A 26,665-nucleotide genomic window follows, 5' to 3' on the forward strand; every position below is an offset into this window, starting at 1 on the left:
TGTTCATTTGGAGGTCGTCAGGGGTCTTCCATATATCTCTTCAAGGTGCTTGTTTCAATATTTTCGTACATTTCCCATGGAACATCCTTACATTGTTGTGGTTGTTTGCTCTGGCTCCCACCATATCTAACACTGCTTGGAGGTCTTTGTTTGATGTCTGCACTGAATGCTCAACTAAATCCTCTGACAGGGGGAGTGAAGTAGCTGTTATGCTCCATTTTGTCTTCTACCTTGTCTTTATGCTTATCTATGGTTATGCTCCTTAAATTCCAGAGGTTTGGTCATTGGGCAGATCTCTATCAGATTCAGGGCTTTTTGTGGCTAACAGAAAGTTGTGGCTACTACTTCGACTGCGTCGAATTTAGGTGTTCGGTGTCCTGGGTATCCATCTTTTAGTCTTTCTCCTGTGGGTTCAGTCTTATCTGCAGTGATCTTTTCTCTTGAGTATGTCGTGATTATTTCTTTGCTGCCACGGTTTATCCAGTTTGCTAAGTGAAACTTTTGGACCATGAATAGAACTTGATGCTATGATAGAGTCGCCAAAGTGGTGTAGGACATTGTTTGATTAGAAGCTTCTGTACTTTTTTGCTGCTTAATATGATTTGATTGCGAGGGATTTTGTTGGTCCAGCATGCATGACAGTTCATGGTCGTTTTATGTCTTGTCCTATTTTAGGATAATATTATCCTTGTTACTGTGGAGCTGCTATTTCTGGTTTGGATGCTCTCAATTCAGAATCATGCTTAGGCTGACTTCTAGTAGGCCTTACAACATTTTAATAGTACATCTGTTGCTTGCTAATGGCTATCTTCAAGCCCTATCTATATTGGGAAAAAATGCTTAGGCTGACTTCTAGTAGGCCTTACAACATTGTAATAGTACATCTGTTGCTTGCTAATGGCTATCTTCAAGCCCTATCTATATTGGGAAAAAAATGCTTAGGCTGACTTGTAGGTCTTACAACATTGTAATACATCTTTTGCTTCCTAATTGCCATCTTGAAGCACTATAGTGGAAATAAAATGCTGTTCGTTTTGATAATTACTGTATTTATCTTCAGTCCATTTCTTAACAGCTCCATTGCATACTTGTTCATGTTACATGATTGCAAGCATCTCATGGTATTTAGACTTGGCTAATTTAGGATGTGCCCTTTGCTTGTACGGATTATATCAAGTCTATGCAACTGAACTATAAGGTGACTATTAAGGATTATATTTTTAATACATGATGCTTGACAACTTTTTTTGAGTTGTACATTTGCTTGATAATTATTCTCTGGGGCATGTTTTCCAAAGCCATAATTTTCATTTGTTGTGAAGGTAGTGGCTAACCTTGTTTTGAGTCTTGAAAAAGTATTGGATGGTGGTTCATCTTCTGCATCTACTTGAAAATAATCTTATTTATGAAATTAAGTCAGGGTCAGATTTGATAGATACTGGCTAATCTTTTAAAAGAATAAGCTTGTTTGACTTAACAATTTTGAGCTTATTATTTTCTGTCATCCTTAAAAAAAATCCTAAAATTAGCTCGTTGTTCCTATTGTTGCCAGGATACTCTGCTGAACTGCTAGTATTTGTCAAGTTCTTTTTTCAATACAGTTCATTCTCTTAAACTACTACTTTATACTTTGCATGTTTTCTGCTACTGTACCTACCTACCTACTTGGAATTGTTCTTTCCAGTTAAAATGTTCTTTTGTTTGATAATTTGTGTTTGTTCTCTTTTCTACTTTATCTGTTGAGCAAGTTCTTTATTTTCAAATGATACATGTTTGTTCTAAGTGGCCAGTCGATCCCATCTCTGTGTATGTGATTCTTCTAGGTGCTTGCTTCCTTGTTGAATTCTCTGTCTAGTACTAGGTAGAGTCGTGTAACTCTGCCTGTGATGGGGTATGCCCCTGCGCAGCCGGTCCCAAGCCCGGTAAAAAGAGGAGGGGTGGCATGGATGAGTTTTCAAGTTGTGTAAATTTAGAACATATGAATACAATGTGTCTAAAACGCTTCCTTTGCCCATGCTTTTCGTAGTATCTCATTATTGATATGTGTTCGTTTGGGAAACACATGCACTTTTACAAGTCTTCCTGTTTTAACAAGCTTAACAGAAGAGTAACAGTCAGTGGTTGATGTAGAGTGTGGGAGGGGTTGGCTGATCCCTTGGATCACCAGGACCACCTAAATATCCTTATGATCTGCAAGAAAATCCATGGGCTTACGATCTGCTGGAAAATTCATGGCCCCCCTCCTGATCTGTAGAATTAGGAAAAGAAAAGATGAAGAGAGAAGAAGATGAGGGAAAGAGATGATGATGTATGAACTGCATCATTTGTTGAAAATGGCGAAGGAGAAGAAAAATGTTTTGAGGGTTAACAGAAGAAGTTGCAGGCTTTATTTAGAAGAAAGAGATTGACAGTCAATATTTTGGGTGTTATTCAGAAAAAAATAGAAAGGCAATCATTCCAAAATATGGAGAATTTACTAATTTAGGTATTGTTCTCGGTCTATTAGTTGTATCTACAAAATAAGTAATTTGTTTTTCACATGTGTTTTGTGCATTTGTTTGAAATGAAGACCCTTCATTATTCACCAATTTTCCACAATTTCATGTTCCAACTTCCAACGCTGTAGTATATAATACTATACCAAAACAATTAAAAGGTAAGTTAAATGAATGTATAAAACTGCAACGGTAGATTCAACAAATAATTTTAAAATTACCAGTGAAGAAGAGAAGATTCAAGCATTCTGATTATGGACGGAGAAAGTATAAAATTAGGATCCATTTTTTTTGTTTTCACTATCTTTCTATTCATGTTCTATTACATTTTCTGAAACACGTGTCAAATTAAACTGCGCCTACTATTAGTGACGCAGTAAATACTATATTTTGATATATTTTCAAACAAAGTAAATACTCATTAGGTGAATTTAGTTTGAATGTTAATCCTATTATTTGTGGATAGAGAAGTACGGAGTACTATATTTTGATATATCTTCAGACAAAGTAAATGTCAAGAGAAATTAGTTTGAATGCCAATCTGTTTTTATTTATTAAATAAATATTTGTTAGATATATAATGTTATAATGCTGGTATGGTATGTCTTGTCTTAAGATACTTTAATGTGCAGTAGTAGAATAATAATGATCAAATGATAATTTTGAATTATCTGCCCCCTACCAAAAAGGGACTAATTATAAAAGGTAAAAATGGCATTAAAAAAATATTATTTGAGCCTCTATAATGATACAATCCTATTTGCAGAAGGGAAAAATATCATGTATTTTCAACGTTACCTATTCGGCTCTTCCTGCTAATTAATTATTTTCTACTAACCGACTTGTTTTGATCCAATCAATCGTAGCCGTCCATCTGCCGCCAACTCCAGCTATATAAACTTCGGTAATTACCAAAATCATCAATCTACTTCTTATTTTCCATGTTTATTATAATGTCTTGAGGTTTTGTGCTGCGATTTATATTGGCCACTAGGTTTTGTGTAATCGACTGGATTACTTCCTCCGTGTGGTGCGATTTCTTTTTACTTTCCCCAATCTAGTATGGCGGCGAGGATAGATGGGTTTACGATCAGTAAGCTTCTTTTGTTGTGATTCTTCTTCGATATTGATTATTTGGTTCAAGTTTTGAAGGTGTTTTTATATCTTAAACGATTCGTTTGTTTATGGTAGTGCAATCGATTTGTTAGTTCGTGATCTTTCGTTTGAGAAGGTTAATTTTGTCTTTTTGTCTATGTGAAATTCTATCCATTAATTTACTCATTGTTTCCTCTTCTATGTTGATGTTCTGTATTCGCTCTACGCCGGTGAGCAGCCTCAGTATCATACTTCAATTAAGGTTTTTTGTGATTTCCGCACATCAGTCATATGCCAAAAGTAGGTGATTCCCTGACTTGGTGTAGGACGTTTTCTCCTAGTGTCTCCATAAATAAATTGAAACAGGCTGTTTGTTTGGTATATTGAGTCATCTCTGGCAATGAAAGTATGGTATTTTTTAACAACTTTATCTTCTACATAGACATTCCATGTGCTTATCGTTATACTTTTCAATTTCCAGTGTCTTACCGGTGGCTGTTTCTTAAGATCATCCACAATAGGAATAACCCAGCCATAGCCTAGCCACAAACTCCTCCTGCCACATCATCAATACTAAAAATTCTCCTGCCACATCATAAATAGCCCAGCTATAGCCTAGCCACATCATAAATAGCCCAACCACATCAATAGCCACATATAATAACAATTATATAAAAATGAAATAATTAACAATCACACAATATACATAATTTAATTTACGAGACATATACGAGAAACATTAATAATACTATTAAAATTTTAAAAAGTACAATAATTTTAAAAAGTACAATAATTTTAAAAAAAGTACAATAATTAACAAAAAATACAATAATTCACTCCTCTGCTCCGTCGTCGTCTCCTCCGTCGTTGTCGGCACCATCGCCTCCGCCTCCGTCGCCACCATCGCCTCCGTCGCCGCCGCCTCTACTCCCGGAGGCTTCCCTCCGTGCCGCCTCCAAATCCTCCTGCATGCTCAGGAGCAATGTTTGAAGCAAATTCTTCTCCACGGGGTCCACCGCCGCTCGCCATTCGGCCATCGTCTTGACCATCTGAGCGCGCGTTTGTTGACGCGCGAAGAATTTGAGATCCGCTGTGGATTGGCCAAGGGGGATGCCGACTGGACCTCCTGGGAACCCCCGGCGACCCCCCTCGCCTCCCGTTGAGCCCGCTTGTGCCCAACCGGGCGAGTTCGGCGAGCGAACGAACGAGGGGTCGGGACCTCCTGGGCCGTCTTGGGGAGGTCGTGGGAACCACCGCTGCTGCCGCTGAAATCACCGGTATAGTTCAGTCGTTGCTTCTTCGGCCATCCAGCGTCGACACCTACTCGGAACTTCTCGGAGTCGTTCAGCACAAGATAACAGTTCCAGTAGGTGAAGTCCTTATACACCCCCTTCAGGGGGAAGGCTTTCTCCGCTATCCTCATGCAGTCTTCCTCCGTTTGGCCACTGCTCATCATGCGGAGGGCGTTGGTGTACAAGCCTGAAAATCGGGAGACCGCAGCCCTGATTCGGTCCCACCCCTTCCGGCAATCCTCCCCGGTGCATCGCCTCACCTCCGGGCAAAACCTCTGGTAGGCTGCTGCTGTCTTGCCCCACAAGTTGACGATCCTCTGGTTGTTCGAAACGAGAGGATCGTCGCAAACACTCACCCACGCCTTGGACAGCGCGACGTTCTCCGCGTCCGTCCACCTCCTCCGTACCAAGCTGTCGTCCTCACCCGGCTGCGAGGACTCGCCAACCCTCTTCCCCTTGCTTTTCTTCTTTGGGGCGCCACGACCCTTTAAGAATCAGATACAAACTATCCAAAGCCCATATCTGTAATGATGGTTATTGTTTCAAAAATATTTTTACAATTGTTGAAGATATCACTTACAATATGATTATAGGAACACCTTTCCTAACTCAAATCTATCCTTTTAGTGTCGATGATAGTGACATTACTACCAATATCCAAGGAAGAAAATTAAAATTTAATTTCATCTCCCCCATTTTGAAACAAGAAATCCTTAACCTTAAAAAAAGTTCTATCTTTAGACAAATCAATAAGATAACCCAAAAACAAAAACAAATAAATTATCTTAAAGAAGAAATTCATTTCCAAAAAATTGAAGAGCAACTCAAAATTCCTAGATTTGTTTCAAAAATTAAAGAAATAGAAAATAGTTTTATCAAAAGAGTTTGTAATGAAGTCCCCAATGCTTTCTGGGAAAGAAAGCATCATGTGATTAATTTACCTTATGAAGAAGATTTCCACGAAAGTAAAAATTCCTACGAAGTCAAGACCCATTCAAATGAATCAAGAACTTCTTGAAGTTTGTAAAAAAGAAGTTAAAGACTTACTAGATAAGAGACTTGTAAACCCCTCTATCAAAGACTTAGAAAAAATCCTTCAAATTGGACAGAAGAACATACCAATGTGGTTAAAATCATAAAGCAACAAGTTAAAACTCTATCTTGCTTAGGTATTCCTAATCCAAAAGCTTTCATGATTATTGAACAGATACTCCGAACATAGGCTATAGAGGAATATTAAAACAAAAACTGGATTCAAAAGAACAATTGGTAAGATACCAATCTGGTATCTGGAATAATGCACAAATGAATTATTCTGTTATTAAAAAAGAAATTTTATCCATAGTTTTATGCATTCAAAAATTTCAAGATGACCTTTATAACAAAATATTTTTAATTAGAATTGATTGCAAATCTGCAAAAGAAGTCCTTACAAAAGATGTTCAAAATATTGTCTCAAAACAAATTTTTGTCAGATGGCAAGCCATTTTATTTGTCTTTGATTTTGAAATTGAGTTCATAAAAGGTGAAAATAATTTTCTACCTGATTTTCTAACCAGAGAATTTTTACAAGGTCGCAATGACGGACTCTAGGATGTCCAAGAAACAAAGTATCAAAGATTATGAAATCTTCCCCTCAAATAAAACCTCAAAGGCCTTGGTTTCATCATCGGCTCCTCTCACTCCTAAAAAACCCAATCAAAGACACCTTTCAAATCAAATTATTCCAAACAGATTTTCCCCACTTCAAAATATTCCAGAAATCCCTTATAATACTGTCATTACCTCAAATATTCCAAAGTCCACTAATATTCAAATCCCTAATGCTCCTGAAGAGTTCAAGTATTTTCCCAAAGAATGGCATGAAGATTGTGGGATGACCCCTTTCACTGATTTTCCAGCCAAACTCTCTCAAATTGATTTCATAAGAAACCGTTTTCTAAATTCTTCCCAACTCTGAGAATCGGATGATTGTCTAAAAGATCAAAAGTATTATGAGTTTATTCTGGTTGATTCTGATTCAGTTGAAATAACTCTTAACTACAATAGATCTAAAGAAATTGAGTATTCAAAATGTATTATCAAAAAAGTCCATACTACGACCACCTTTGGTGGCCTTAGTGAATTCAAAACTTTCAATCACCCAGCTCAGGGGTATAATTATATCGATTATAAAAATGCTGGTTCAGAGCTTTCTTACTAAGATATTATAACCACTCCTGGTTCATGGCCTTTCATCATAATTGTGAAAAACAACTTCCAATTTGGTTTCCTGATTGGTGGAGGAAAATGAGATCTTCTATCCAAATTCTCCCCCTTGAAGTTCAAAAGGGTTTCCATGTCTTTGCTGAATGCTCTACCTTCAAAAACTTTCAAAAATTTATTATGTTCCATGCGGAGTTCAAAGTTCCTTGGATTTTTGCCTGGGATTTCAACTTTGAGAAAATTTATCCAGACCATTCTCCTTACTCTTTAACAAGAGTCTTCAAAATCAAATGGTGAGCTAGGTTCCAAAATCATATTGGAGCTGAACTGGCTGTCAAGCAATTCTTTACCACTGGTGAAAATGTGGTTTATCAAAGAGAACATAAAGGAAAAGATAAGGCAGAGAAAACGGAAAAAGCTAGCAACTCAGAATCAAGACCTGATAGTTTTTTGGATAGCCTTCCAGAACACATCAAGAATGATTTCTTTGATTTTATTGCACAAAAATCTGTCTCCACAAAATCCAAATCTGAAGAATCTGTCTCTTCTGACCCTATTGGGGGTCAAGACCCCTTTGATTTCTAAAATGGCAGGTTTCCCCTTCAAAAGAAAGGCCACAGGAGCCTTTGCAAAATATCTCATCAAGGAAATCAAGATTGGGATAGGAAATGTTGATTCTCTTTGTGAAATTGCAAAATTCACCTTTGATGCTCCTCCAGAGGAAGTTGATTTTCCTTACTTAAGGGAGATTATTGATGCAATCATTCATCGAAGAGCCATACTCAATCAAATGAAAAGAGATCTCAATGTCATCCTCATAATCACTGCAGCTTGAAGATGAAGCCTCGCTGTATGATAGAATATGCTATGGAAGCTAGACGGTTACAAGAAGCAATAAGAAGTGAAAAAGAAAGTCTCCAGATCATGTATGAACACAGGTTCCGGAGAAGTCATCACTTTGATTATTACTATGACGATGAAGAATTTAGGCACTGCCAATATATCAAAAGATGTGAGAGAAAACTCAGAATACTCAGCATCGTTCTTGCAGCATGAAGTCAAAATTGTAGGTCACTTTTCTGCTTCCAATTATGTGAATAGTGAATAGTGACTTTTGTAATAATGTTTGTACTATGTAAAATACGTCACTGCTTACGTTTATGTAAATTACTGTACAATTGGAAGTAGAAACCCTTTATTTATAGCCAACAACCCTGGCTAAAAAGGTGTACAGTAATTTACATAAACGTAAGCAGTGACGTATTTTACATAAGACAGCCTTCAAATTGCCTTTCTTTTGAAGGGAAAACCTGCCATTTGGACATTATGAATGGAATGTAATGTCAAAGGCAATTAAGCAGTGACGTATTTTGCAAAGGCTCCTGTGGCCTTTCTTTTGAAGGGGAAACCTGCCATTTTAGAAATCAAAGGGGTCTTGACCCCCAATAGGGTCAGAAGAGACAGATTCTTCAGATTTGGATTTTGTGGAGACAGATTTTTGTGCAATAAAATCAAAGAAATCTTTCTTGATGTGTTCTGGAAGGCTATCCAAAAAACTATCAGCTCTTGATTCTGAGTTGCTAGCTTTTTCCGTTTTCTCTGCCTTATCTTTTCCTTTATGTTCTCTTTGATAAACCACCTTTTCACCAGTGGTAAAGAATTGCTTGACAGCCAGTTCAGCTCCAATATGATTTTGGAACCTAGCTCACCATTTGATTTTGAAGACTCTTGTTAAAGAGTAAGGAGAAGGGTCTGGATAAATTTTCTCAAAGTTGAAATCCCAGGCAAAAATCCAAGGAACTTTGAATTCCGGATGGAACATAATAAAATTTTGAAAGTTTTTAAAGGTAAAGTATTCAACAAAGACATGGAAACCCTTTTGAACTTCAAGGGGGAGAATTTGGATAGAAGATCCCATTTTCCTCCACCAATCTGGAAACTAAATTGGAAGTTGTTTTTCACAATTATGATGAAAGGCCATGAACCAGAAGTGATTATAATATCTTTAGTAAGAAAGCTCTGAACCAAGCATTTTTATAATCGATATAATTATACCCCTGAGCTGGGTGATTGAAAGTTTTGAATTCACTAAGGCCACCAAAGGTGGTCGTAGTATGGACTTTTTTGATAATACATTTTGAATACTCAATTTCTTTGGATCTATTGTAGTTATGAGTTATTTCAACTGAATCAGAATCAACCAGAATAAACTCATAATACTTTTGATCTTTTAGACAATCATCCGATTCCCAGAGTTGGGAAGAATTTGGAAAACGGTTTCTTATGAAATCAATTTGAGAGAGTTTGGCTGGAAAATCAGTGAAAGAGGTCATCCCACAATCTTCATGCCATTCTTTGGGAAAATACTTGAACTCTTCAGGAGCATTAAGGATTTGAATATTAGTGGACTTTGGAATATTTGAGGTAATGACAGTATTATAAGGGATTTCTGGAATATTTTGAAGTGGGGAAAATCTGTTTGGAATAATTTGATTTGAAAGGTGTCTTTGATTGAGTTTTTTAGGAGTGAGAGGAGCCGAGGATGAAACCAACGCCTTTGAGGTTTTATTTGAGGGGAAGATTTCATAATCTTTGATACTTTGTTTCTTGGACATCCTAGAGTCCGTCATTGCGACCTTGTAAAAATTCTCTGGTTAGAAAATCAGGTAGAGAATTATTTTCACCTTTTATAAACTCAATTTCAAAATCAAAGACAGATAAAATGGCTTGCCATCTGGCAAAAATTGTTTTGAGACAATATTTTGAACATCTTTTGTAAGGACTTCTTTTGCAGATTTGCAATCAATTCTAATTAAAAATCTTTTGTTATAAAGGTAATCTTGAAATTTTTGAATACATAAAACTATGGATAAATTTTTTTTTTAATAACAGAATAATTCATTTGTGCATTATTCCAGATACCAGATTGGTATCTTACCAATTGTTCTTTTGAATCCAGTTTTTGTTTTAATATTCCTCCATAGCTTATGTTTGAAGCATCTGTTTCAATAATCATGAAAGCTTTTGGATTAGGAATACCTAAGCAAGGTAGAGTTTTAACCTGTTGCTTTATGGTTTTAACCACATTGGTATGTTCTTCTGTCCAATTTGAAGGATTTTTTCTCTCAATGGTTTTTAAGAAAATTCCTAAATGTTTTATATGTTGGTCAAGATCTTGGGAAAAGATCAGAACATCATCTATGTAGACGATGCTAAATTGACTGTGAGGATTTAAGATATCATTCATGATTTTTTGAAATTCCGAATGAGCATTTTTGAGACCGAAAGGCATTACATTCCATTCATAATGTCCAAAGGGAACTGTGAAGGCTGTCTTATATCTATCCTTCTCAGCAATTTGAATCTGCCAAAATCCAGATTTAAGATCGAATTTGGAGAATATTTTTGCATTGTAAAGCCTGTTTATCAGACCTCTTTTATTAGGAATTGGATGCCTAATCCATTATAAAACATTATTAAGGGGTTTATAATTAATAACAAGTCTGGGGGTTCCTCTTTCTAATTCTGCATGTTTCATGACATAAAAAGCAGAACAACTCCAAGGAGAATTTGAGGGTCTAATAAGTTTCTTATCTAGTAAGTCTTTAACTTATTTTTTACAAATTTCAAGAAGTTCTTGATTCATTTGAATGGGTCTTGACTTCGTAGGAATTTTACTTTCGTGGAAATCTTCTTCATAAGGTAAATTAATCACATGATGCTTTCTTTCCCAGAAAGCATTGGGGACTTCATTACAAACTCTTTTGATAAAACTATTTTCTATTTCTTTAATTTTTGAAAAAAATCTAGGAATTTTGAGTTGCTCTTCAATTTTTTGGAAATGAATTTCTTCTTTAAGATAATTTATTTGTTTTTGTTTTTGGGTTATCTTATTGATTTGTCTAAAAATAGAACTTTTTTGAAGGTTAAGGATTTCTTGTTTCAAAATGGGGGGAGATGAAATTAAATTTTAATTTTCTTCCTTGGATATTGGTAGTAATGCCACTATCATCGACACTAAAAGGATAGATTTGAGTTATGAAAGGTGTTCCTAGAATCATATTGTAAGTGATATCTTCAACAATTGTAAAAATATTTTTGAAACAATAACCATCATTACAGATATGGGCTTTGAATAGTTTGTATCTGATTCTTAAAGGGTTATTATAGGCTGTATAAAGTTTTTCTTTTGTTTTGTCACAATACTTAGTAGGAACAACTCCTTCTCTGATAATATTCTGGTCAGTACCCGAGTCAACTAACGCCATTATGCTGGTTTTGAAATCACTGATAACCAGGGTTACATTAACATGCCATTTTTGATAATTCATTTCTTGGATGATTCTTATGGAATTATTTTCTGAATTTTGTTCCGGATTTTCCCAATTATTAACTTCTGTATTATTTTCAATGATAGAAAGTCTTGTTTCCAATTCAAAATCCTTTTCTTTAAGTTTAAAATTCTTCATTAATTTGTTTTTTAAGATTATTAATTTCACTCTGAAGGTCTTTTGTAGTTATTTGTTTTGATATACTTTGATAAGGATATTTATCTCATAGTTTGTTTAAGCTGTACTGTTCCTTGATATTATTTTTTAGAAGTAGACGGCTCTTCAAGAATTAAGTCTTTTAACTTATTAAGATAATCATCCCTAGTTTCAGTGTCAGGGATTTGGTGAAGGAGATCTAGAATAGCTTCTTTCTTTTCTTTAGAAATGACATTGATGCAAATTTTGCAAATATCTTTTTCATTTTCATTACTACTATGGTAATTACTACTTTCAGAGGTGTTTTAAATTTCTTCAATTTCTGACTCACTTTATGAGTTGGAGGAACTATTTTCTTCTCTTAAAAGGTTATTAATCTGTTTACTTAGTAATCTAATGTTTTTATTCCTTTTCTTCCAACATTGTTCTTCGGTGTGACCCAATTTTTTGCAATACTCACATTTTATTTTATTCCTGTCTTTATCCTTAGTTGGTTTGAATTTTCTTTTTGGTTTTCTAAAATTACTTTGTGGAGTTTTGTAATAATCATACTTTTGAGAATCTTTCTTGAATTTTCTAATTTTCTTTTTGCTTTTAGACGAAGGAGCCTCATTTTTTTCAATTCCAAACATCTCGCAAAAACACCTTAATTCATTTTTGGCATTTTGTTTGTCTTTTCTATATTTGTTTTGTATTTTTATTTCCATACAAATGGCTAATCCTTCTTTTTTGACGAAAGCAAATAATTGACCAAAAGTTATATTTTCAAAAGGGATATTTTCAGAATTAATATCATCTTTGAGTTTTTGTATTATTCTTTCACTAAACAGTTTGGGTAATCCTGCTATGAATCTTTCTTTCCAGAAGGCTTGATTACAATCATTTCTTTTGAGGACATGAGTTATGAAGACATCTTTATACCATCTGTAATCGGATAAGGAAGGGCATCTAAGATTATTTAAAACCATAGAAGAGCTATTACATTCTTCCCTAGGGTTTCCGACAAAATACATGGAGATGATAATAATAAGGAAATCACAAGCATCGCTTGCTTCATGTATTTCTCCATCTTGATCTTCGGTATTAATAACATGATTAAGAATTTCTTCTTTGCTTTCTAGGCTTAAAGCGTTATCCCACCAATTTTTAAGTTGGCATGTAAAGCCATTAACAAGGAGGACACATGCTTCTTTTTCAGAAATACCAGCATATCTAAATGCCATTTTTGCCATTCCCATTTCTTGTAAAGTATTGAGAATTTCATATTCAGGTTTTCCATCAATATTCCATTCAGTAATTGAGGTTCCGTCATAACTGGACTTATGAAATTGTCTTCTCTCTTCATACAGCAAATCTGCTGGCGAAGGCCTATTATAATAAGGTTTATTACTGTTAAATCTTTTTCCTTTGAAAATTTTATTTATTTTAAGAGGGGAGTTATTAGAATTTTTGAAAACATTTTCTAGTTTCTCAACAAAATTATCTTCCTTTTCAAAGGAAGAGTAACTTGATTGTTCAGTACTGGACTCATGGCTTTTATGAATAACATTTGTAGTTGACTTGGTTGATTCAGCAAGGTTTCCAGAGATCCTATTAAGAATTTCCTCTGTTTTTGAATTAAAGGAAATATTCTTATTTTTTAAAATATCATTGCTTTTGAAAAAAGGTTTGGAAGTATCGTTAAGGATACTTTGTCTATTAACAGTAGATGCTTTTGATGAAATAGTATCTAGTTGGTTTGCAATGGTATTAAGGATTTGGTTTGAATAATTATTTTGTTGGATAATCTTTCGGAATTCTCTGTTTTCTTCAGGGTCAGTAAAAGTCTAGAACAATTCTACACAGCAGCATCTAGAACAACTCTTTCTTATCCTAAAAGTCTAAGACTTTGACTAGCTGCAATTTCTTGACAGTTTCTGCTTCCGCTCACCAATTCCATTGACAAGGAATTCACATCAATTCTTCTTAAATATACGTATTGATCATGTTTCTACTTCGCATTTAATCTCTAAATTTTTTCTCTCCCCAAATTTTACTTGAATTTCAGGTACTGCTGCAGTAATTCAGTCTTAATTGCAAAATTTCGTTCCAGTTTTCATTTTTGTTTGTTGAAATTCTCTGTGCGTTTTTGCTAGTTTAAGTCTTAGACTTTTAGGATAAGAAAGAGTTGTTCTAGATGCTGCTGTGTAGAGTTGTTCTAGACTTTTAGTGACGCATGACGCTCATGCGTCTTTCCCCTTAAAATAAAAATAAAAAAACAAATGACGCATGTCTCTCATGCGTCTTACACAAAGACGCAGCTCCGTCATGCTTTTCATTGAAGGGAGTGCGTCTCTCCCAAAGCAGGACAAAAAAAAAAGTATAGTACACTTATGGAATGTTAATTGTAGTCTAGAATAACAAAAGAATTATCCCCAGGATTTCTTATTCCTCAATGTTTTTGCGGAGGGGGCGATTATGGGTTTTTTCGGTCAATCCTTAATGAAAATTCGACGCTCTTGGCCGCCGGGAAGGGGAGACCGCCCCCTGCTGCCCACCTGGATCCGCCACTGACTCCTGGTTTGGTGCTTGGTTATTTTTACTCTGTTTCATCAGTTTCTTTTTTGTTACCTGTATATTGTGCTGGGCCTCAACATGTGGGAAAAATTCTATTTTTGTTCTTGCATGCTAATAGAATTCCATTTTAATGAAGGGCTTTAGTTTTATTCCGACTCAGGGAGTGACGCATAAACGTTATGCGTCTTTAATAAAGAAACGTATTATAGTTATGCGTCTTTGGGCAATGACGCACAAATCTTATGCGTCTTTGGGTAATGACGCACAAACATTTGGTGTTTCTTAATGACGCACAACTATTATGCGCCTTTACTTAATGACGCACAACTCTTATGCGTCTTTGCTGAATGACGCATAACAGTAGTGCGTCTTCCAGTCGGGTTTTAAGGGGGCAGAACGCACACAACAGAAGCAACGGAGCACTCAGCAGTGGCGACTTCATCGTTTTCAACCGTTTCCGACGGATTTCAACTGTTTCCAAACATATTTCGGTAATTGTCCTTCAATTTGGCTACATTCATACTTTGTTGCTTAATTTGTGCAGGTTTTCCCTAATTTAGCAAAGTTATGATTTATGATGAAATTGATGAATTTACGATCAATTTTTGTTGTTTTGTTGCCTATTTGTGTGTTTCACATGTATATAATTCAATGGGTAGAAGTAAGTGATTCAATTTTTGTAATTGCGCCTCTTTTTACTAAGATAAAATTTGAATCTTGATTATGTTTTCAAATTGGAATGTAGCTTGCTGTTTTTCAATTGAAGTTGCAATTTAAGTTGGATTGTTGAGTTTTTATGATAAAAATTGAATCTTGGTTATATTTTACAATATTTTTCAAGAAAATTTTGGGTGAATGTTTTGAAGCAGATGACATCTTCAAGTTCTGAAAAACTGTTATGTTATGGACCTGAGGATCCATCATTACTCTTTCATCAAAACGAAAACATTTCAGCCTCATTGTTGGCAAATGGCACATCAAATGTTTTTAGATTTCGTCGGACAGAAAGTAAGGTTTGGACAGTGCAAATACATAAAAATGTGAAGTATTGGCTTGATGTATGGGGTTTCAAAGGCGTGTTGGAATGTGAAAGGCCGATGTGGATGGACAACGAGCTTATCACTGCCTTAATCGAGCGTTGGAGGCCCGAGACACACTGTTTCCACCTACCAGTTAGAGAAGTTACCGTAACCTTACAAGATGTGCAAAGCCTGTGGGGTTTGAGAGCAGACGGTCGTGTTTTCACTGACCGTGACTACCCTAACGGATATGAAGATTGGCCCAGCAAGTGTCGAGATGTATTGGGATGGATACCTGACGGAGAAACAGAAACGAAGCAGGGCGGTTTGTTAATGACATCTCTTATCCACCAAGCGACGATACCTTTGGGTGATGGGCTGCATGATTATGCATACATCCAAAGGGCACGTATACATGCCCTGATCTTGTTAGTGACATCTCTTACACTAAGACGCATAAGGGTTAATGCGTCTTTAAAAACGTATAATGGTTGTGCGTCATTATGTAAAGACGCATGATGGTTATGCGTTTTATTAATAAAGACGCATGATGGTTTTGCGTTACTCCCTAAGTCGGAATAAAACTAAACTCCATTAAAATGAAATTCTATTAGCGGCTTAGAACAAAAATAGAAAGTGCTCATCTCTTGTCACATGTTGAGAGCACTTTTTGTTTTTGTTCTAAGCCGCTAATAGAATTCCATTTTAATGAAGGAGTTTAGTTTTATTCCGACTTAGGGAGTGACTCATAACCATAAAGATTCTTTATTAATAAAACGCATAACCATCATGCGTCTTTACGTAATGACGCACAACCATTATACGTTTTTAAAGACGCATTAACCCTTATGCGTCTTAGTGTAAGAGATGTCACTAACAAGATCAGGGCATGTATACGTGCCCTTTGGATGTATGCATAATCATGCAGCCCATCACCCAAAGGTATCGTCGCTTGGTGGATAACAGATGTCATTAACAAACCGCCCTGTTTCGTTTCTGTTTCTCCGTCATGTATCCATCCCATCCCAACACATCTCGACACTTGCTGGGCCAATCTTCATATCCGTTAGGGTAGTCACGGTCAGTGAAAACACGACCGTCTGCTCTCAAACCCCACAGGCTTTGCACATCTTGTAAAGTTACGGTAACTTCTCCAACTGGTAGGTGGAAACAGTGTGTCTCGGGCCTCCAGCGCTCGATCAAGGCAGTGATAAGCTCGTTGTCCATCCTCATCGGCCTTTCACATTCCAACACGCCTTTGAAACCCCATACATCAAGCCAATACTTTACATTTTCATGTATTTGCACTGCCCAAACCTTACTTTCCGTCCGACGAACTCTAAAAACATTTGATGTGCCATTTGCCAACAATGAGGCTGAAATGTGTTCGTTTTGATGAAAAAGTAATGATGGATCCTCAGGTCCATAACATAACAGTTCTTCGGAACTTGAAGATGTCATCTGCTTCAAAACATTAACCTAAATTTTTTTTGAAAAATATTGTAAAACATAACCAAGATTCAATTTTTATCATAAAAACTCAATAATCCAACTTAAATTGCAACTTCAATTGAAAAACAGCAAGCTAAATTCCAATTTGAAAACATAATCAAGATTCAAATTTTATCTTAGTAAAAAGAGGCGCAATTACAAAAATTGAATCACTTACTTCTACCCATTGAATTATATACATGTGAAACACACAAATAGGCAACAAAACAACAAAAATTGACCGTAAATTCATCAATTTCATCGTAAGCCCTAACTTTGCTAAATTAGGGAAAACCTGCACAAATTAAGCAACAAAGGATGAATGTAGCCAAATTGAAGGACAATTACCGAAATATGTTTGGAAACAGTTGAAATCCGTCGGAAACGGTTGAAAACAATGAAGTCGCCACTGCTGAGTGCTCCGCTGCTTCTGTTGTGTGCGTTCTGCCCCCTTAAAACCCGACTGGAAGACGCATTACTGTTATGCGTCATTCAGCAAAGACGCATAAGAGTTGTGCGTCATTATGTAAAGACGCATAATAGTTGTGCGTCATTAGAAGACACCAAATGTTTGTGCGTCATTACCCAAAGACGCATAAGATTTGTGCGTCATTGCCCAAAGACGCATAACGTTTATGCTTCACTCCCTGAGTCGGAATAAAACTAAAGCCCTTCATTAAAATGGAATTCTATTAGCATGCAAGAACAAAAATAGAATTTTTCCTACAAGAGATGCAAAATAAATTTTAGTTCTGTTGAAGGTGGAGCTTAAGGGGGTTCTGGCTGTGTTGGACATGGGTCAATATTTGATGCTGGCGTTGACCGAGTTTATGAAGGGTGGCAGAGGGAGTATAGTATCTTTCTACTGTCGTTTTTCTTCTTGCTGGACATCTCCTTTGGGTTATGCCGTTCTGTGTTTTTACAATGTAGGGAGTATACTAAAGTGTTTTTGTCTACTTTGTTTTATCTTCTACGTCGACCTTTCCAATGCTTATTGTTATACTCTTCAATTTCCAGTTTCTGGTCGTTGGCAAGTTCTTAATCAACCTTCACGAAGAGAGTTCTGTTTTAATGCTGCATTATCTTTTCTCTCTTTCATCAGTATTTTGTTTGTTACACAGATGTAGATTTTATCTTCTACGTAGACATTCCCGGTGCTTACCTTTATACTCTTCAATTTACAGAGTGTTATCATTGGCTGGTTCGTAATCAACCTTCCATGGAAACCAGTTCTGTGTTGGTGCTTGGTTACTTTTACTCCGTTTCAGTAGTTACATTTTGTTACATGGATATCGGGTTTTGGCCTAAACATGTGACAGGAGATGCAGAATAAATTTAGTTCTGTTGAAGTGGAGCTTAAGAAGGGCTATCTTGGTCCGGCTGTTGGACATGGACCAATATTTGATGCTGGCGTTGACCGAGCATATGAAGGGTGGCAGAAGCAGTATATAGTATTTTATACTTTCGTTTGTCTTCTCGCTGGACATTTCCTTTGTTTATTGTTATGCTCTTCAGTTTCGTGATGTCAGATATTTGGGTACTTCAGTTTTCAAGAGAAGGCAGTTCTGGGCTTTTACATTGTGACAGGGAGTATAGAATAGGGTTTTTTACTACCTCGTATCTTCTCCCTGGACCTTCCTGCCCTTATTGTTGTTCTCTTTGTTATCCAGTCTCTGACTATTGGGTGGATTCTTCATCAGGCTTCGCTGGAAGGCAGTTCTAGTTTGAACTTTGATGCTTGGTTAACTGTTCCCTCTAATCTGTTCTAGTTTGAACTTTGATGCTTGGGTAACTGTTCCCTTTAATCTGTTTGTTTATTTACCTGTGTGTATATCAATTTCAGCCTTTGTCACGGGTAGTTGAAGTGGACCAATCTCTGATGCTTGCATTTATGGTGTTTATGAAGGGTGACATTTCTCCTGTCATTTATCTTCTAGCTGAGCTTTCTCTTTCCTTACTATTATGCTCATCAATCTCCAGATGTCTGATCTTTGGGTTGTTCTATCAGTTTCTAGGGGAAAGCCGTTCTTTGTTTGTACTGTTTGGCAGAGGGAGTATAGTATTATATTTGTTAGGATTCGCACACACAAGGCTTTCACACACTCAATAAGATCACACACACACTCACTGTTGTATGAGATCACACAATGCAGAAAACACACACACTCACACTTTGAGTATTGAAGATGATAATCTTGGAGAGAAAACTGGAAAACTCTTTATTGTTTAAACTCTACTCTAAACTACATACACGGTGAGCTATTTAAAGCTCTATAATCAAGTAGCAACTGCTACTAACTAACTACAAGAAGAATCAAGAAAGCAAGAAGAATAACCGCTACATCTCAGCTAACTAACTGCTGCTCCAACGGCTAGTTCGGCTAGGTTGCTTCTACCTTCTCGGTTCAAGACCGAACTCCTTCCTCGGTTCAAGACCGAACTCCTTCCTCGGCTTACGACCGAACTCCTTCCTCGGCTTACAACCGAACTCCTTCTCGGCTTACAACCGAACTCTTCCTTCTCGGCTCATTCCAGCTCAACGCCGAGCTTCCTTACCGAGCTTCCTTACCGAGCTTCCTTACCGCTGAGCTTACCGACTTCTGCCTTCTTCTTCTCGGCTAGTTCCAGGCTAGTTCCAGCTCGGTAAGCCGAGCTTACCGAACTCCTTTCTAGCCGAGCTTCTTCCAACTGAAATGAGCACTCCATTATTACAATTCTCCACCTGAGGGCTCATCTCAGTTCTTGCACAAACATTGATCAATTTCTTGCAATGATCAAACTTGTCTCTACCTAGAGACTTTGTTAGCATGTCAGCCGGATTGTGCAAGGTGTTAATCTTAATCACCTTCACTCTCCCCTTTTCAATCTCATCTCTAATGAAATGCAACTTTATGTCTATGTGCTTGCTCCTTTCATGAAAACCCGGATGTTTAGCCAAGCACATAGCTGAGCTGCTGTCACAATGAATCACCATTGTCTTTTGGTCAAAACCAAAATCAGAAATCACTCCCTGAATCCAAAAACTCTCCTGTACAGCTGCAGTGAGAGCTATATACTCTGATTCTGTTGTTGAGAGAGCAACAACACTTTGCAACCCTGACTTCCAGCTGATTACAGTTCCAAACATGGTGAAAAGATAACCTGTTTGGGACTTTCTGTTGTCCAGGTTTGCAGCATAGTCTGCATCACAATAGCCCTGCACAACCTCCTCAGATTCACCTTCCCAGCCATTGAACACAATCCCCCAGTCCTTAGTTGACTTCATGTACCTCAATATCCACTTAAGAGCATTCCAATGCTCCTTCCCCGGGTCTGCCATGTATCTGCTAGTCACTGAGATAGCATGAGCCAAATCTGGTCTTGTACAAATCATAGTGTACATAACACTTCCAACCACACTAGCATAAGGGATAGCCTCCATCTCATCAGCCTCTTGCTTAGTTTTAGGGGCTTGTTCCTTTGATAGCTTAAAACTCTGGGACAGAGGAGTTGATGCAGCTTTTGCATTTTCCATTTTGAATCTCTGCAAAACTTTCTCAATATAGTCAGTTTGCAACATCCACAGCTTCTTGCAGCCTCTATCTCTCTGAATATGTATGCCTAGGATCTTCCTTGACTCTCCTAGATCCTTCATTTCAAAGCTTGACTTCAGATCTTGTTTAACTTTCTGAATTTCTGTCATAGAAGGCCCTGCAAGTAGCATATCATCCACATAGAGTAATAGGTAGGCAACGGGAGTCCTGCCTGCCTTCTTGATGTAGATGCAATCATCATATTCTGACTTGGAGAAGCCAATCTTCTTCATCTGTGCATCAAACTTCTTATTCCACTGTCTAGGACTTTGCTTAAGTCCATAAAGACTTTTCTGTAACAGGCACACCTTGCCTTCTTCTCCAATCTTCACATAGCCCTCTGGCTGTTCCATGAAGATAGTTTCCTCTAGATCTCCATTGAGGAAGGCTGTCTTCACATCAAGCTGTTGTAGCTCCCAGTCAAGCTGATTCACCACAGCCAATAGAATCCTAATCGAAGTGTGCTTCACAACAGGTGCAAACACTTCATTGAAATCGATTCCCTCCTGCTGTGTAAAGCCTCTAGCCACCAGCCTTGCCTTGAACCTGATTCTGTCTTTATCAGTGGTTTCTACCTTCTTTTTAAACAACCACTTGCAACTGATCAGCTTCCTCTCCTTTCCATCTGTATTCAGCTTGGATTTGTCCACCAAAATCCATGTTTTGTTCTTGAGTAAAGACTCTATTTCCTCATTCATGGCTTCAATCCATCTTTCTCTATCTTTACTCTGCATAGCTTCTTTATATGTGAGTGGATCTGCACCATCAATACCTTCAGCTGCACACAGAGCATAATACACAACATCAGAGAACTTTGTTGGTGGCCTTGTTTCTCTTCTAACTCTGTCCCTTGCAAGCTGATAGTCTCTGATAGAGTCTGATATAGACTCACCAGCCTGGTTGCCCTGAGTTGGAGCCTCTTCTTTATCTGAATCAGACTCACTCCCTGAGTCAATAACTCCACCTGCTCCTAGGCCAACCGCCACAGGCTCCACCTTGAAGAAATCACCCTCATCTTCATTGGAGTCCGGCTTATCTTTCAGGAATGGCATCTGATCCTCCAAGAACACCACATCCCTACTCACCAAGACCTTCTGCTTACCGGGCTCAATACACCAGAGCCTATACCCCTTAACACCCCTCTGATACCCCAGCAAGATACATTTCAGAGCCCTAGCTTCAAGCTTACTTTGCCTAGCATGAGCATAGGCCACACACCCAAACACCTTGTATTTTGAGTAGTCACTATGAGCTCCATACCACATGTAATCAGGAGTTTCAGATTTCAGGGCAGTAGATGGGCATTTATTGATGAGATAGGCTGCTGTATACACAGCCTCACCCCAGAATCTGCTGCTCAAACCAGACCCAAGAAGTAGGCACCTCACCCTCTCTAGGATTGTCCTATTCATCCTTTCCACAACACCATTTTGCTGAGGATTACCAGGAACAGTCCGGTGCCTCTTCATACCCTTCTCTTTACAAAACAGATCAAACTCAGCAGACAAGAACTCTAGGCCATTGTCTGTCCTTAAGCATTTAACACTTCTACCCTTCTCTAGCTCAACCTCCTTACACCATATCTTGAACTTTGTGAGTGTTTCAGATTTTTCTTTAAGAATATATACCCACAACTTCCTTGTATAGTCATCAATGATAGCTAGATAATACTTTCCTCCACCAATTGAACACACCGGTGAAGGCCCCCAAAGATCACTATGTATGTAGTCTAAAGGGGCTGTAGAAGAGTGAATACCTGTAGGATAGGGTGCCTTCTTAGCCTTTCCAAGTATACATTGCTCACAGGGGTCCATCTTGTTGAAATCTCCAGAGATCAGACCCTTCTTGATGAGTTCTTTCAAGCTTCCTTCGGCTGGGTGGCCCAATCTCTTGTGCCATAGCATTATGGAATCATCTGACACTGCATTGCTTTCTCCATCAACAGCCTTAGCCTTCAGATAATAGAGAATATGCTCTCTGTCAGCCTCCATCATCACTGCATCTCCAGATTTCACAAACAATTTTCCTTGACTCATCAATATGGTGAACCCTTTCTGCTCCAGCATTCCCAATGAAATGAGGTTCCTCTTCACTTCTGGAATATACCTCACCCCAGTTAGGATCTTTATAGAGCCATCTTGTAGGCTTAACTTTACCTTCCCTATTCCTTTGATCTGACAAATGTGGTTATTACCAAGAACAACCGTACCCGATGCTTCTTGAAGATCATGAAACCAGCTTCTATTGGGGCACATATGGAAGCTGCACCCCGAGTCCATTATCCACCTATGACTGACCCCACTATCACTGATATTCATGAGTTGAGCCGGGGGATCAGCACTCTCCACACAATCAGATTGATTGTGTCCCTCAGAGGCCATCTTTCTCTTCCATGCATGACAATCTTTCTTCAAATGTCCAGGTTTCTTGCACCAATAGCAAGCTCTGGTTTCCTTCTGAGCATCAGAACTTGAGGGTTTAGGGCCCTCAAACTTCTTCTTGAAGTTCTGCTTCTTGAACTTCTTCACATTCAAGGCCTCTGCAGCTTGAACATTGGAGCTTGCAGAGCCTCTGTTGGCTGTCTTCTGGAGTTCTTTGGCCATCAAGGCTGAATAGACTTCTGCATAGGTGATAGGTTTATCTCTTCCATAGATAATTGCATCACTTAGCTGGTCATACGAGCTAGGCAAGGCATTCAAGGTGAGAATGGCCTTATCCTCATCTGAGATCTTGACATCAACAGATCCCAGGTCATCAATGATCTTGTTGAACTCCTCTAGCTGCTCAATGATGGACCTATCTCCAGAAAAACTATAGGCATACAGCCTCTTCTTGAGATACAGCCGGTTAGCCAAGGATTTGGCCAAGTAAACTTCATCTAACTTGTCCAAGATCTCCACCGCAGTCTTGGCTTCTTGAACTTCCCTCAAGACCTTATCTCCAAGGCACAGAATCACTGCAGAATGTGCCTTGAGCTGCATTTCCTCCATCTTTGCCTGAGCTTTTTCATCAAGCACTGGAGCCTTTCCTTTCTCCTCTGGTTTTGCAAGAACTGCCGCCAAGCCTTGTTGAATTAAAACCGCCTTCATCTTCATCTTCCACAGGCCATAATCATTCTTGCCTGTGAACTTTTCTGCATCAAGCCTTGCTGCCATCTCTGAAACCGTTTGATCCTCTGCAAATCAGTTTCAATATCCCTTTCCCACAGACGGCGCCACTTGTTAGGATTCGCACACACAAGGCTTTCACACACTCAATAAGATCACACACACACTCACTGTTGTATGAGATCACACAATGCAGAAAACACACACACTCACACTTTGAGTATTGAAGATGATAATCTTGGAGAGAAAACTGGAAAACTCTTTATTGATTAAACTCTACTCTAAACTACATACACGGTGAGCTATTTAAAGCTCTATAATCAAGTAGCAACTGCTACTAACTAACTACAAGAAGAATCAAGAAAGCAAGAAGAATAACCGCTACATCTCAGCTAACTAACTGCTGCTCCAACGGCTAGTTCGGCTAGGTTGCTTCTACCTTCTCGGTTCAAGACCGAACTCCTTCCTCGGTTCAAGACCGAACTCCTTCCTCGGCTTACGACCGAACTCCTTCCTCGGCTTACAACCGAACTCCTTCTCGGCTTACAACCGAACTCTTCCTTCTCGGCTCATTCCAGCTCAACGCCGAGCTTCCTTACCGAGCTTCCTTACCGAGCTTCCTTACCGCTGAGCTTACCGACTTCTGCCTTCTTCTTCTCGGCTAGTTCCAGGCTAGTTCCAGCTCGGTAAGCCGAGCTTACCGAACTCCTTTCTAGCCGAGCTTCTTCCAACTGAAATGAGCACTCCATTATTACAATATTATTTTCTAGTAATTATTTTTTTCGTATATAGACTTTCTTCGCGTTTATCTTTACTCTTCAATTTCCATTATCTGAGCGTTGGGTGGTTCTTAGTCAGCCTTCAGCAGTTTACGTCGGAAGGCAAGTCTTGCTTGATGCACGAGTGTCTTTACTCTGTATTAAGTTTTTTGTTTGCTACGTAAATGTGTATAATAATGTTTTTGTCTTCATTGCAAAATAATTGTTTCCGTCAAAGTAGGAGCTTTAGTGGGACTGTCATTGTGGACGCTGTCACATCTCTGATGCTGGCAAGGATTGTGCTTATGGATGGTAGCAGAGAGAGTACACTATTTTTTTGCTGTCATTTATCTTCTAGCTGGTCTTTTCCTTTACTTGTGAATCTATCAGGGTAGGAGCTGATTGAAGGGCTATCTTCGTCTGGTTGTTTGACATGTGCCAATACTCAATGTTGGTGTTTGAAGTGTTCACGGAGGGTGGTAGAGGGAGTATAGTACTTTTGTATTTCATTCATCTTCTAGCTGGATTTTCCCCTTTCTTATTACTATGCTGTTCATATCTCCAGTTGCCTTATTCTTCTTTCTCAAGGAAAGGCGGATTGGTGTTCTACAATGTGATGAGAGGGAGTGCATTATAATATTTTTCTGTGCTTATCGTTTTACATTCGTTTCTAATTTTCTGCAGTCATTTATCTTCTAACTGGACTTATCTTTTGCTTATTATTATGCTCTTTGATTTCCAGATGTCTCTGCATGGTTCTATAGGAAATTCGGTTCTGGGTTTGATAGAGAGTATAGTATGGTATCTTTAAGATGTTATCTTTTATGTAGACATTCCTGTGCTTATCATTATACTCTTCAATTTCCAGTGTCTTATTGTTGGCTGGTTCTTGATCAACCTTCAGTGGAAGCCATTTCTGGTTTGATGCTTGGTTATTTGTACTCCATTTCATTAGTTTCTTTTTTTTTGTTAAATTGGATATTGTGTTTGGCCTCAACATGTGACGGAATTTACAAATAAATTTTGGTTCTGTTAAAGGTGGCTTAAGATGGTCTATCTTGGTCTGGCTGTTGGACACGAATCAATTTTCAATGCTGGAGTCGACAGTATTTATGAGGGCTGGGAGAGGGAGTGTAGTATTTTTCTATGTTGTCATCTTCGTGGTGGACCTCCCTTTACTTATTTTTATGCTCTTCAATTTACAGATGTCAAATATTTGGGTTCAGTTTTAAAGAGAAGGCAGTTATGGGCTTATACAGTGGCAGAGGGAGTATAGTATGGTATCTTTTATATTTTTCTTCTACGTAGACATTCCCTGTGCTTATCATTGTACTCCTGAATTTCTAGTGTCTGATCTATGGATGCCCTTGCGCTGTTTTATTTCAAGTTTTTTTTACTTGCTGTTTCATCAACTTTTGTTTGTTATAGATATGGGCATTGTTTAACATCTCAACCTGTTACAGGCGATATTAAGAACAAGCTATGGGTTTATCTAAGTTGGCTCTTACGGTGTGGCTGTCTGGTCATGTTGTTGCCTGTTGGACATTGATGTAGTGTTTATGGAGGGTTGCATAGGGAGTATAGTATTTTTTGTTCACCACTTATCTTCCACCTAGATTTTCATCTTATTATTATCCTCTTCAATTTGCAGAGATCTTTTGTGGTCCCTGATTAGTTTGCATCAGAAGGCAGTTCTGGTTTGGTGGCTAGGTTCCCTTTGCTCTGATTTTTCAACTTCTCTATGTTATTTAAATATGGAAATTGTTTTTCTCTCACCGTGTGACAGGATTACGAATAATTAATGGTTCTATCCAAGTTGGACCTTATGGTGTGCCTATGACAAAACATGAACTCTTAGATACCGGCATTGATTTAGTGTTTATTGTAGGTAGAGAGGGAGTATAGTGATTTTTCTGCACCATTTATCTTCCACTTAGAATTTCCTCTGGCTTATCTTATCCTTATCAATTTCCAGAGATCTTTGGGTGGTTCTTGATAAGTGACCATCTGAAGGCAGTTCTTGTTTGATGCTTGGCTCCCTTTGGTCTGTTTCATCAACTTCTATTTTTTTTTATGTAGATATGGATATTGTTTTTCAACTCACCCTGTGACAGAAGGAATTCAGAATAAGTTGCGGTTCTATCCAAGTTGGTTCTTCTGGTATGGCTGTCTTTGTCCTTTTGTTTGACAAAGACTACTCTTTGATACTGGCTTTGATATAATGTTTATGGCGGGTAGTAGAGGGAGTATATCATTCTTTTACACCAATTTTCTTCCACGTAGAACTTCCTCTTGCTTATTGTTATGCTCTTCAATTTCCAGAGATCTTTGGGTGGCTCTCGATCAGTTTCCATAAGAGGCAGTTCTGTTTTCATGCTTGGTGTCCTGTGGTCTGTTTCATCCACTTTACTTTATTATGTAGATATGGTTTCTTCTTTCCTCACCCTGTGATATGACAGGCTGTCAGTGGTACACAATAGTTTTTCCAATTCATTTATTCTTCTATATAGACTTTCTTGCTGCTTATTGTATGATTTACAATATCCAGATCTTATCTTTTGATGGGTCTTAATTGATTTTCATTGGAA

General features: G+C 37.9%; 1 long non-coding RNA gene across 3 annotated transcripts; it reads left to right on the plus strand.

Moving 5' to 3' along the window:
* The first annotated feature begins 3,029 nt into the window (after positions 1 to 3,029).
* LOC121749059 lies at positions 3,030 to 26,665 on the plus strand. 3 transcript variants are annotated; one of them, XR_006039627.1, is made up of 4 exons: positions 3,030 to 3,399; positions 3,490 to 3,588; positions 25,283 to 25,357; positions 25,541 to 26,665. It is a non-coding gene; the product is annotated as an uncharacterized LOC121749059 (long non-coding RNA). The 3 variants fall into 3 exon arrangements; XR_006039626.1 differs by lacking the exon at positions 3,030 to 3,399 and having other exon boundaries at positions 3,433 to 3,588; XR_006039625.1 differs by lacking the exon at positions 3,030 to 3,399 and having other exon boundaries at positions 3,433 to 3,588; positions 25,283 to 26,665.

Source organism: Salvia splendens, chromosome 1 (assembly GCF_004379255.2).
Source record: "Salvia splendens isolate huo1 chromosome 1, SspV2, whole genome shotgun sequence".
NCBI classification, from domain to species: domain Eukaryota; kingdom Viridiplantae; phylum Streptophyta; class Magnoliopsida; order Lamiales; family Lamiaceae; genus Salvia; species Salvia splendens.